The sequence below is a fragment of the Echinops telfairi genome, unplaced genomic scaffold, assembly GCF_000313985.2.
Source record: "Echinops telfairi isolate 266 unplaced genomic scaffold, ASM31398v2 ScPeMD7_27;HRSCAF=92, whole genome shotgun sequence".
NCBI classification, from domain to species: domain Eukaryota; kingdom Metazoa; phylum Chordata; class Mammalia; order Afrosoricida; family Tenrecidae; genus Echinops; species Echinops telfairi.
Genome location: NW_022103924.1, coordinates 6061944 through 6073813, shown reverse-complemented (window position 1 = coordinate 6073813; position 11870 = coordinate 6061944). Strand labels below are relative to the sequence as shown.

The following is an 11870-nucleotide window of genomic DNA, read 5'->3' as shown; positions in this document are numbered from 1 at the left end:
TGAAAAAATTCATGTACTTTAAGAGAGTTTTTAAAAAAACTTTTTTATTGCGAATTGGGTGATGATATCAGATCATCATTTTCATATTCAACAACGTTAACAACTTATCAACCCTCCCAATTGCTTGCCCTGTTCTGTTCCCCTCTTTTTAAATATACCCACTAGTAGGAGACTCAATGATTATACTACTTCCAGAGAGTTTTATAGTCAAGATGGACCAGAGAGATAATATAAAATTTATTTTTGAAGGTGCTTCTCATTTACAATTGTGGAAGTATATATATCTAGGACAGAACAGTAATTTTTCCTATTTCATAATTTAAAAATAATGCAAGTTCAGACTTTCTAATTTCACATAGTAAATAACATAACATTAAACTAATGATGTCTTGCCTCCACAGTGTTCAAAATTTCACTTCCCATTGTGTTCTATTATGGGCTTTTGTCTGCACGTGAAAGAGTGTGTGTGCATAGCTATACTTTGGTCTCACTTGAGTGAATCTTATATTTCTGTTAACTTCTTTTGTAACTTGAAAATAAATGGATATGTTTTCCATGTCACTGTAAAGAGTTCTTTTATTCTTTTTGGTAGGACTTAGTAAGAATATTTCAGATCGTATTGGACTGATGTTAGGTGCCATGGAGTCTTCTATTAATGAGTATAAAAGACTTCTCATTTGGTTGAAATAGATGTTGTTTAACAAATGTCCTTTTACACATACGTTTTACATATCTTAAATGAGGAATCACTTGTAGAAATATATTTGCTTTACATTTTTTGGTAGGTCTTGCCAAATGACTCTCCAAAACGGTCGTTCTCTTAAAACAAACAAACAAACAAAAAAGATTATTCTTATTGCTTGCAAAAGTCACCTATATTAGTCGAACCTTGTTTCCCTCTGTGTGCAAAGTGAAAAATGATAGCTTGTGACTTGAAATGAATTTAATATAAATTTCATTATTCATGTATCAACTGCCTCTTTTTCCCTGTACCATAATCATTAGGCTCTTTCCACATCTCTCCTGAATGGATTGTACAGCTTCTTCTCCTGGCAAAAGGATATTCTTTGTTTTAACTTACTGTCTGTCATGGCATTTTGCAGTTTTAATATTTTTTAAATTACAGTTTGTTAGCTGTTCTGGGCACGTGAGCATAAGTCAAAAAAGTGTTGTTACTAGGCTTCCAGGTCCCATGCACACAGATGGCTTTTTCCTGATAAAAGAATCTGTCTAAGCATGTCTCGGTTGCCAGCAGGTAGATGCAGGGAGGTGTTCTCAGGCGTACCTTTGTTTTCCTCTCCATCTTCTGATCAGTCTTGCAAGCAAGAAAGAAGATGCTTTTATGGAATAAATCATAACTGAGAGTGACTCTTAGATTTGTTGATATCATGCAGGGTACAGAATTCTTTGGGGGAAGATTTAAAGAGATGCCAACACAGTTTTCTGAAGTGTCTCGAAACCTCGATGGGAGATAGGTCAAGAAAGTATAGTACCACATTTGATAGCTTTGGTCAAGCAAGGGTTTTATGATTTTGTAGTAATACATTTTGACTTGCCCTCACTTCATTTGATTGCATTTCAGAAGTATTGTGGTCTCTCCACACGGAATGTTTGTGGCAACCCTGCATCAAGCAAGCCTAGCGGCACCATTCTTTCAACTTCATGTGTTGACTTGGTGTTTCAGTGCCACATTCTGGTAATTTTCAAAATATTTAAAACTTTCAAAATACTGTACACAATATACTACAGCATAATATAGTAGAATCACAACTTTGAATGCACTGGGAAACCAAATAATTTGTGTGGCTTGATTTACTGTAATATTTACTTTATTGTGATATTTGATTTATTGCTGTGGTCCACAAACAAACCCACTACATCTCCAAGGTAAGCCTGTACATGTGTGTGTGTGTATTCAAAAGAAATGAAGGGAAATTAAGTACGTATACGTGTATGTGCACTTAATTATTTCCCATTTTTTGTGTGTGCTTGGATGTATCAATATATCTCCTACAACTTCTTTGCATCACACTTAGGTATCCTCAGCAAAAATGTAAGCATATATAGTCATACGTTTTTTCCTGATACTTTTAATGGTTTACGGTTTGGGGCCATTGGAATTAATTTTGATTTATGAGTAAGGTATGAACTGAGTACTTTTAAACTTTTTCTGACTAGTCAGTTTTCTCAATAAAGTGTATAAACTAAAAAATTAAAAATTCATTGAGTATATAGCATGCTAAAATGTTACTAAGTAATGATCTGCAATGCACGAATGATTCTTTAAAATATTTCTTTTTAGTGACTCACTTCTGGGTATAGATTATCTCCCATTCACCCATTTTTGATATTTTTCAGTCTCTCTGAATACATAACTTCTATGAGTGGAAAAAGTAATTTGTTCCATTTAAGCTTCCCAAATGGGCAGTGTTGGGTACACTTGGAAAGCTCAACCATGCTGTCTTTGATGAATGCAGGACACCTGGATCATCGCACTGTGTATTCTGTGCCAAGTACAGGGCAAGGTCTGGTGTTCATGTCATCAAACAATAATGATCATATGACAAACTTCTCAGGCCAGCAAGGTGACCTCCTACCGACCCCAGACAGAAGAATGGACCCTGAACACATGGCCATCGGGTTTAGGAGCCCATCCTGGGGACAGAGAAATATGGAATTGACTGAAATTGCAGCACAGAAATGTAGATTTATGAAGAATGTGTCAGGCCTTAAAGTTGGTCAAGTGCTGGGATTTCTATGCATTTGAAACCCTGCAAGAGCATTAGATAGATAGCAACGCCGTCTTTTGTGCACTGATTTCAAGTGCCACCTTTACGTTTTTTACCCTGGTTGTTTAGTGGATTCCATTGACCTCACATTGCTCTCTCTCCCCAGCTGTCACACTGTTGTTGTTAACTGTTCTGTCAACTGGTCCCCACTCAGGGTGAGCCAGCCCTCTGCCTGGTCCTGTGCCATCCTCACGATGAGCTGGGTATCAAATTGCTGGGCTCCATTAGGTTTTCATGGGTTGATTTGCAATGGATTATCAGGCCTTTCGTCCTTGTCTGTGTTAGTCTGGAAACCTGGTGAAACCTGGTCAGCATTACAGCCACCTGCATTGGCTGGGAATGGAACCCAGGGTCTCCCTGATGGGAGGCAACACTCCTACTACTGAGTCAGTGCCTCCACGATGCGATGCTCAAGTATCAGAATGCGTTAATGATTTTAGTTTTAGAATGTGCAGGTCGTTTTATTAAAGTTATTTATTAAACTGCTGATGCTTGCAGTTTCCATGACACTTTGGGCATCTGGTAGTGAGGGAAGAGGGTAGGGTAAAGGAATCGAAACTGCTCACTTGGGCTTCACACATCTGTAAGCCGAGTCCTTGGCTTAACGAATGCATGTTCTCCTGTTAACATACACTGTCTTTACACTTTAAAAAGAGCTTTCATTATGCACTATCACGTGCACAGGGGACTTTGCTGCGGCTTTTCTTGTATAAGAGCCTGGGTTTTATTTCTGGGCAATGCACCTCATGGGCACCCCCCGCCTCTCTGTGGTTGAGGCTTGCATGTTGCTATAGAGGCAAACCCATTTAGCAAAGCTTCTGGGCTAATGTGGGTTAGAAAGAAGGACCTGGTGATCTACTTCAGAAATCCAGCCAAGGAAAATCCTGTGAGCCATAGCAGAACATAGTCTGACAGATCCTGAAGCTGATGCAGCACCAGGCAATGCTTTGCTCTGTTGTCCCTGGGTCACCATGAGGTGACGCCAACTGGATGGCACTGAAGAAGCCCAGCCCGTGTTGTACCATTGTGAGACCCGAGAGCTGCTCCCAGCTCCTCCCTCAGGAAGCTGGCAAGTGGGGGCCACTTAGGTCTATATAGGGCTTGCTTCCTTAAGAGGATTGAGTTTCCCACTCTTGGCTATGTTTTTATTGTTATTATTATTTTTTTAAGAAGAGACACCAAAAATTCTTTGAGCAGATATTTATTAATAGCCTCCTGTGATAACAAGCAAAGTCCTTTGCAGTCACAAAAAGTCAGTTTCTGACAGATAAACGTGCTGCATAATTAAAGGATTAGCATCGTGACTCCTAACTGCAGGAGGAAGGGAGGTGTTCTGTGTGGACTTGTTCGTGATCAAATGCTTTGTTGTCATTTTTCAGGGAATCACTCTTCAGCCATGAGGGAGTGTCAGTTTTGATATTTCTGCCTCAGAGGTGAGTGGGAGATGACAGTTTCACAATGTGACAAGTGGCACATACCTGAGCTGTCTCCAGTGTGTCAACTCTAGACCATTTTCTCTTTCAAGAGTGAAGGGAAATTCTTTCACTCCCGCACCCTCATTTGCTTTTCTGTGGGATGATCAAGTTTTCATCTCAGGTGTTTCTAGAAGAAACCCGAGTTCTGTGCAGACAGGATGCTGCTTCTACTAGTGGATCAGTTTCTCACTGATCCATGCCTCTTTGACTATAGACAGGGTTGGAGAATGATAGTGTGAAAGGGTTTCAGGGTTCAGAGGACCCAGTAAAAGGATTGTCCAGGAGACTAGTTTTACCTATTGTCAAAGCTGGGGTTTCCCTTTCCACTCTCTGCTGCTTTCTTTCATGCAGATGTTTCCTTGGAAGCAGAGGTGACCTCGCTTGAACATTCTAGATCTGGGCCTTTGCATCACGGAGCTCTCATAGATAGAGGCAAAGTCACACGACCTTGTGCTCTCAGAGGCATTTGTCTCTGCAAGACCAAGGTAGCAAGACAAGTCCTGAGTACAGCAAGTCCAGCAGGGACAGAGCCAGATTTGATACCAAGGTATGTTGGATCCCAAGCCCTCCCCCCACCCTTCCCCACCACTCTGCTACCTCTCGAAGGTGTCATTTTTTTATTTTAAAAAAATTGTTTGTTAAAACGTATCAGATAAAACATTTTTAATTTTAGCCATTTTTATTTTTACACCCTGTAGCATTAATTACACTCATCATTTATGCTGCCAATACCACTATCCATTTCCAAAAATTTGACCCTACCCAAAACAGAGCCTTGGTACTCTTTCAACAATAACTCTCATTTTCCCTTCTCTCTGCATTTGCCTATTGCAAATTTCATACACGAGGTTAAGTAGCAAAATATTGCTCCTAGGGTTCCAGTTGATACACGCATGAATTTTTTCCCAGGTGACACATGTGCCTGTCACAGTGTCTGTTGCATTGCTTCAGGGCTTCCTCTTGGTTCAGGAAGACCACTCAACCTGCATTCAGGAGGGTCCCTCAAGTACAGAGTTGTTCACACCAAGTGGGGGTGAGAGTTGGTGGGCAAGTACTCCAACCCCCCTCCCCCTCCATCAGAGGGCCAATTCTGAGGCACTTTCTACATTTTTGCTTTGAGGTGAGCGAAGTAGCCCACAGTGATACCCAGTTGAACTGAACAGAATGACATAATCTTTCTTTTCTCCCTTTCTATCCCTGGCTTTTCCTAAATCCTGGGGTCACCTACCAGATTCTCATACATGACCTGCCTCCAAGGTCTGTCTCACACTCTGTTTATTAGGAAACTTAATTACGAAAGAGATCTTGCAAAGTTTACTTGGCCATTTGGACTTGGTAGAGTAGGAAAAATTTCATATAACCAAGACAGAGTCTTATGTGATAAATGTTACTTATCTGCCAATTCTGGTTTGGAAAATCTGTCACCATAAAGTCTCAGATGGAACATTCTCATATGTTTATCTGCCTTGAAGAAGAGAGGGACATTGATTCAAAGAAACTTCTGCAATTAGTATCTTTTGTTCACTAAATTTCTTCTCTTCATAGTCAATGAATAAGTGTTTAGAAAAAGTGTAAAACTCCTGATAAATGTCATAATATCCAGAGAATATTTTTTTCAGATTTTTCCTTTAAGAATTTATTCTGTAATCAGAGTCCCGGGTTTGTGCAAATGGTAAATGTGCTTGATTGCTATTGTAGGCTGGGTTCTGTAGAGAAGCCCAACAGTGGAGCTTATATAGGTATGTATACAACAGGTTTATATCAAGGAAATGGCTTACAGTTTTAGAGCATGGTAAGTTCCAAGTCTGTGGATCAGATGTCAGGCTGGAGGTTTCTCCTGATTGCAGAGACTAATGAACACAAGGCTATCAGGCCAGAGAGTAGGGTTCTGGCAAACGAATCCAACGTCAGCAGGTAAGCTGACAGGGGGTTGACAACTACAAAGACTGGCAGGCAATATAGCAAACTACAGGCTCAAGTTCAAAGATGACAGGCCAGCTGCGGGATTCCGACCCAGCAAAAAGCAAACCAGCTTTTCCACATCACCCACAGATATTGGAAGCAGGCCACACCCCCAAGGAAATGTATTTCAATTGGTTGATTGCTCAAAGCAGATCTGATCATTGAGATTATTACATTATATCAGATATTAACTGTCTTAACTGTCAACCCTCTGAGAATCAGGACCCAGGCAAGCTGATATAAAATGTTAACTATCACACCTGCCAACTGAAAGGTTCAAGTTCTCCCAGAAGCATCTTGGAATAAAGGCCTGGAGACCTACTTTTGAAAAAGTAGCCATTTAAAACCCTATGGAGCAAAGTTCTCCTTGGACACACTGGGGTCAACATGAATTGGGTGGACTAAAGAGCAAATGACTTTTAGATATATAATTAAGCAAGGTTCTTCAGACAAAGGGATAACATTGCTAGTTTACAGATACCCCTAACATAAATAGAAGAGCAAACCCAAATGATAAAAGGCAAACATTAAAACAAATAAACTGTTCCAATAGGACATTCAACTTTAAAAAGCAAAGATGTACCCCCATATTCATATCACTGACAAAAACTTAAAAGAGGTGGAATTCCTACTGTTGATGGAGAGGTAGGGGTAGGATTTCTCACACTCTGCTGGTAGAAAGGGGAAGCATTGCAGCTCTCTTTGGGACTCAAAAAGCAATGATTATTAAAAGCATACATATAGAGCAGTGTTTCTCAACCTTCCTAATGCCATGATCCTTTAATACAATTCCTCATGTTGGGGTGACTCCCAACCATAACATTATTTTCGTTGCTACTTCATAACTGTAATTTTGCTGCTGTTATGAATCAGGCAACCCCTGTGAAAGGGTTGTTTGACCCCAAAAGGGGTCGCGATCCACAGGTTGAGAACTGCTGATATAGGGCAACACTGTAATTCCACTCTTGAGATTCATTGCCTAGAAATAAAGGTTCCAGTTATCTCCACACTTCCATTCAGACATGTTATCTGTAGCATTGCTCTTGGAGCATAAAACTGGGAACACAATAAAGGTTCGTCATCAGGCCAATTACTGATGGAAAAAAAAGGTCATCAGAATAAGTGTTTGTGCTGCAGTGAAAAATATAATGAATCTGGGTAGGTTGACTTGGAAGAATTTCCACCAAGTGCTGTATAAAGAAATGTCTCATGCAATCTTATCTTTGTATCCAAACTATTGATGTAGCTATGTTTTGTGTTTATTCTCTTCTAGATCCAGGTTTGCTTCTGGATCCAATTCTTAATAGCTGTGTGATTCTGGGAACTTAATGCAACCTCTCTGTGTCTCTGGTTTTCATATATTCAACAGAGATTAAACAACAACAGCAAAACAGTATATATTTCATAAGGTTGCTGTGAGAATTAATTAGTTATTGCATTCAAAAACTTAGAATGATGCTTGGAATAAAATAGGTGCTCAGTAAGTATAGTTGTTATTTCCATGAAAAACAAAAACAAAAACAAAAAAACCCTCAGGTGCCATTGAGCTGAATCTGACTTAGAGTGACTCCACATTTATCACAGAACTGCTCCATAGGGCTTTACAAGGCTGGTTTTGAGGGAAACAGCACCATGACTTTCTTCTGAGGCACCTCTGTGTGGATTCAAAGCTTCAACCATTTGGTTAGCAACTGGGTATTTTGATCATTTGTGCCCACTGGGGACTCTGATAGTGCAGATGTGTGCACATCTGAAATTACATATGGTATATTAGCATGGGGAAAATGACTGGAAAAAAATCGCTGACAACTCTGGTTAGCCTGAATTAGTGAAGTATGGCGGGGGGGAGGTTGTGGAACATGTTTGAAAGTGGGGGAGGAAATGGTGAGGAGTGACGTAAAGATAAAAGAAACTTTAGAAACAACATATTTTAGTAGATGAAAGGAGCCCTGATAGTGTAGTAGGTTATGCTTTGGGCTGCTAACTGCAAGGTGGGCAGTTTGAAACCTCCAGTCGTACTGCAGGACAAAGATGAAGCTTCCTCCTCCTGTAAAGAATTTACTTTGGAAATCCACCGGGGCAGTTCTACTCGTTCCTACAGGGTGGTTATGAGTCGGAATTGACTCAATCTCTGTGAGTTTAATAGATAGCCTATCAGGAAAAATAAAGGTTGGAGGGAGAAATTATATATGAGATAAGATGAAAACCTTTCAGATTCTTTAAAAATAGGTGTGAATGACTGTGCTGTCCGGGGATTCACACTTTGGTCTTTGGTGGTAAGACAAGGGAAATTTTTTTGTCTTTGTTTTTACCAAAGTTTGCAATCGCTCTCTATCTTTGTAGGAGATCATATCTTGGATGAGACCTAGAATGGGGGTTTCTAAGAAGACTGTTGAGTCCTATTTCTTGACCTACCTGGTTATTATAATTCCTTAAAATTTACCCCTTTGGTATAGTTTTCTGTGTCTATCTTCTGTTTCATTTTGTAGTAGAACAGTTTAAATATCCTGGCAATTATGAACAACTCCAGGTACATGTATAAAAGCAAACTCAAGCAAAACATCATCTGACTGGTGGATCTATAAATGGTGGACTCTGGTAGTGACATAGTGTTCCAGAATTAGGTCTAGGACTGTCTTCTCCAAGTCTTGGACGCCCAAAGGCGCCAGGCTCAGCTTCTTTCCTACATGAACTTTGTCCAGACAGATGAAGGCAGGAAGGATTACGTAGTGTTGATCATGTCTGCAAGATGTGTGAGTTACATTCTGCCTGGTAATTATTTCTGACATTTGACAGTTCTCGGCACAAGCCTTTTGCAGCTCTGAAGGCTTGGCAACGCATTTATTTATGAAGCCTTCATATTTTCCCTTAAGTAACTGAATATTAGCAGGATGCCTCTTTTGAGTGCCTTGTTTCAAATTAAGGTATAGAGCTATGGAGAGTCACAAACCTAGAGGGAAGACTGCAGTTTCAGGAAAAACAAACAACAACAAAAACACACATTACTTGATTTATTTGCTTTTATTATTTTAACCCTTAAACTAGCCTTTCTGTGTTAACCAGGTTTTACAATTTTTCAGTTCAAGCACTAGGTGAATCTTTATTCCCTACTTGCTTGCCACACTGCTGAAATTCTATCATTAGATCAACAACTTCAGGGACACGTAGTTTAAAAACATCCATGTCCTTAGGAGAAGAAACCCAGTTAAGACTCAAGGAGACATTGACACCATCATGAAAAGAATGCATAGAGTTGGAGAAAAGAGAGAAGGAACATTTTAAAGAACATATTAGCTAGGAAGAAATAGGCCTGGAGATTGACCAAAGCAGGCAATAGAAAGGCCTTGATAGTCTGCAGTGACATGTATAGGGGTCTTAACAATCAGATCCTTTGTTTTCGCATGATGGAAACTCAATCTCATTGGAGGAAACAACCTCCTCTCTAGGCTCTCGGAGAGGTGGCTCCTGACCTTGCTTTTTGTCTCTACCACCAATAAAAAGCTTGGGAGGTACAAGCAGCTTGGAATCACTCGGTAGCACCATGGAAAAAAGGTGTGGTGACCTCCTTCTATGAAGATTACAGGCAAGACAACCCTGTGGAACAGTTCTATTCTGTAGCGCTTGGGGTCATCATAAGTCAGAGTCCACTTGGTGGCCATGGAGCAACAATAATTAGCGATGAGCAACAGTGACACATGGACAGAGGCTAACCCCCAAATAGCCTCATATGACTTGGGTGCTTGAAGAATGATCAGTCCAAAGAATTAAAAAAAAATATATATATATAAATATATATGTGTGTGTATGTATATCAAATGTATGTATGTGTATATATAAAAAACAAAACATTTACCATGTCGAATTTTTTTGCCTACAAAATTCAGTGGCATTAATAATTTCATCATATTGTCTAGCCATAACCACTATTCTTTTCCAAATTAGTCCACAGATGTTAACAGAATCTCAATGCCTCCTTTCCCTCTGACCCCTCGTAACCCCTAATGAAATTTATTCTCTATATTCCTGCTTGTACTAAATATTCCCTGTAAGTGGAGTCACAATGTTATCTTTTTGTGTCTGACATATTTCGTCAGCATAATGTTTTCAGGTTCAGCCATGTTGTAACATGTATCAGGACTTCATTCCTCATGACTGTGGTCCACTGGATTTTTATGATGAAAATAAAATGCTTCAAGAACAATGATTATATTCATTTCTTGTTGGAAAGATAGTGGTTTGGAATAGATTCGGTTAAAGAATATATATAATTCAAGTTGGTTGCATCTGCTTCTTTTTACATCTTTTCAAGTGTGGCTCTTAGAAAATGTAAAATTATATGAGGGACTTCAAAAAAGTTCTTGGAAACATTCTATTATATTTTAATTCCATTTTACCGTGAATTTTTTGAAGCCATCTTGTATATGAAACTCGGATTCTATTTCAAGAAGACAGTGCTGGAGTGGAGCAGAGCAGGGTCCTGGAGGCAAAAAGACCTGGGCTTGGGGTTCGGCACACTCTGGAATGCCCTCATTTCCACAGCAGGAAAATAAGAACCATACCTTGAGGTATATTTATGCATATTAATAGGGTAATAACAGACACCTGGGTCATACTTAATAAATTAGAGTTGTTGCTTCCATCATCCACTAGGAGACTCAAGCTCTCCCACAAGATTAGCTCTCTGTTTGTTTTATCTTTATAGCATTTGTTTTATCCACAGCATTTGCCAGATGGCCTGGCTCTTAGCAGGAATTCAATAAATGTTTCTTGAATGAACGAAATAGCATAAAAATGGTAAGAGATAATTTCCCAAAAGACAAAATTTATCCACTTGTTCTTTTGACTTAGGGGAAAAACTATCAGAGTTTGAAAATCCACTTTACTACTTGCTTGGAGAAAAGTTCTTGGCTGAAGACTATGGCAATCAAGCCATTTCATGTGTCCTACCACCCCCGGACCTGCCTCACTTCTTGTCTGGAGTTCTGGAGATTGTCTTAATCACCTCTCTAAATAAACTTTTAAGCAACTTTGGTCCTTATCAGATTACCTTTTCTTTATTATTTAAACATTAGATTTTTTGGTGTTTTTATAGCCACTATTTTTCAGTATTAGGCTTCAATAATGTGTAATTAGTACTATGTGAAAATTACATGTGCACCCACTCCTCACTTATTGACATGGTTAGGTTATAAAGGTCAGGTCGATAGGTGAAAATGGCTGTTACAAGAAAACGGAGGTTGATCACATCAGATCACAAAATGGTAAAAAATACTACATCATTACTTAACTGCCAAATAATAGCATTAATAGCTTCCAAACTACTGAGAATCATGATCCAGCCAAATTGACACATAACCTTAAGCATCACAGCCTGTTTTACTCTGGCCAAACATCTCAGTATTTATGACTGCCAGATACACTGCCTCATTAGTGTGCAAAAAAGTCAGAAAGTAGATTTTGTGCTATTGTCATGAATGTGAAGTGTCAGACAAGATGAAAGTCAATAAATGAGTAGTAGGTGCAGTTTGTACTAACTTTGTGACTTTTCCCCTACAAACTACTCAGTAAATAAGTATGTGTATGTGTGTGTGTGTGTTTCCCCTGCCCACAAGGTGTTTTATATATCACATCCAGAAATTAAATG

The 11870-nt window shown here is 39.3% G+C and overlaps 1 long non-coding RNA gene across 1 annotated transcript in view; it reads left to right on the top strand.

Annotated features, from left to right (window-relative positions):
* Positions 1 to 11264, top strand: part of LOC123521606 — a 31871-nt gene extending 20607 nt beyond the window's left edge. Inside the window, exons 2-4 of the long non-coding RNA XR_006680009.1 lie at positions 4169 to 4222; positions 4616 to 4811; positions 11075 to 11264. This is a non-coding gene — a long non-coding RNA (uncharacterized LOC123521606). The remainder of the gene's footprint in view (positions 1 to 4168; positions 4223 to 4615; positions 4812 to 11074) is intronic.
* Positions 11265 to 11870: the final 606 nt, after the last annotated feature.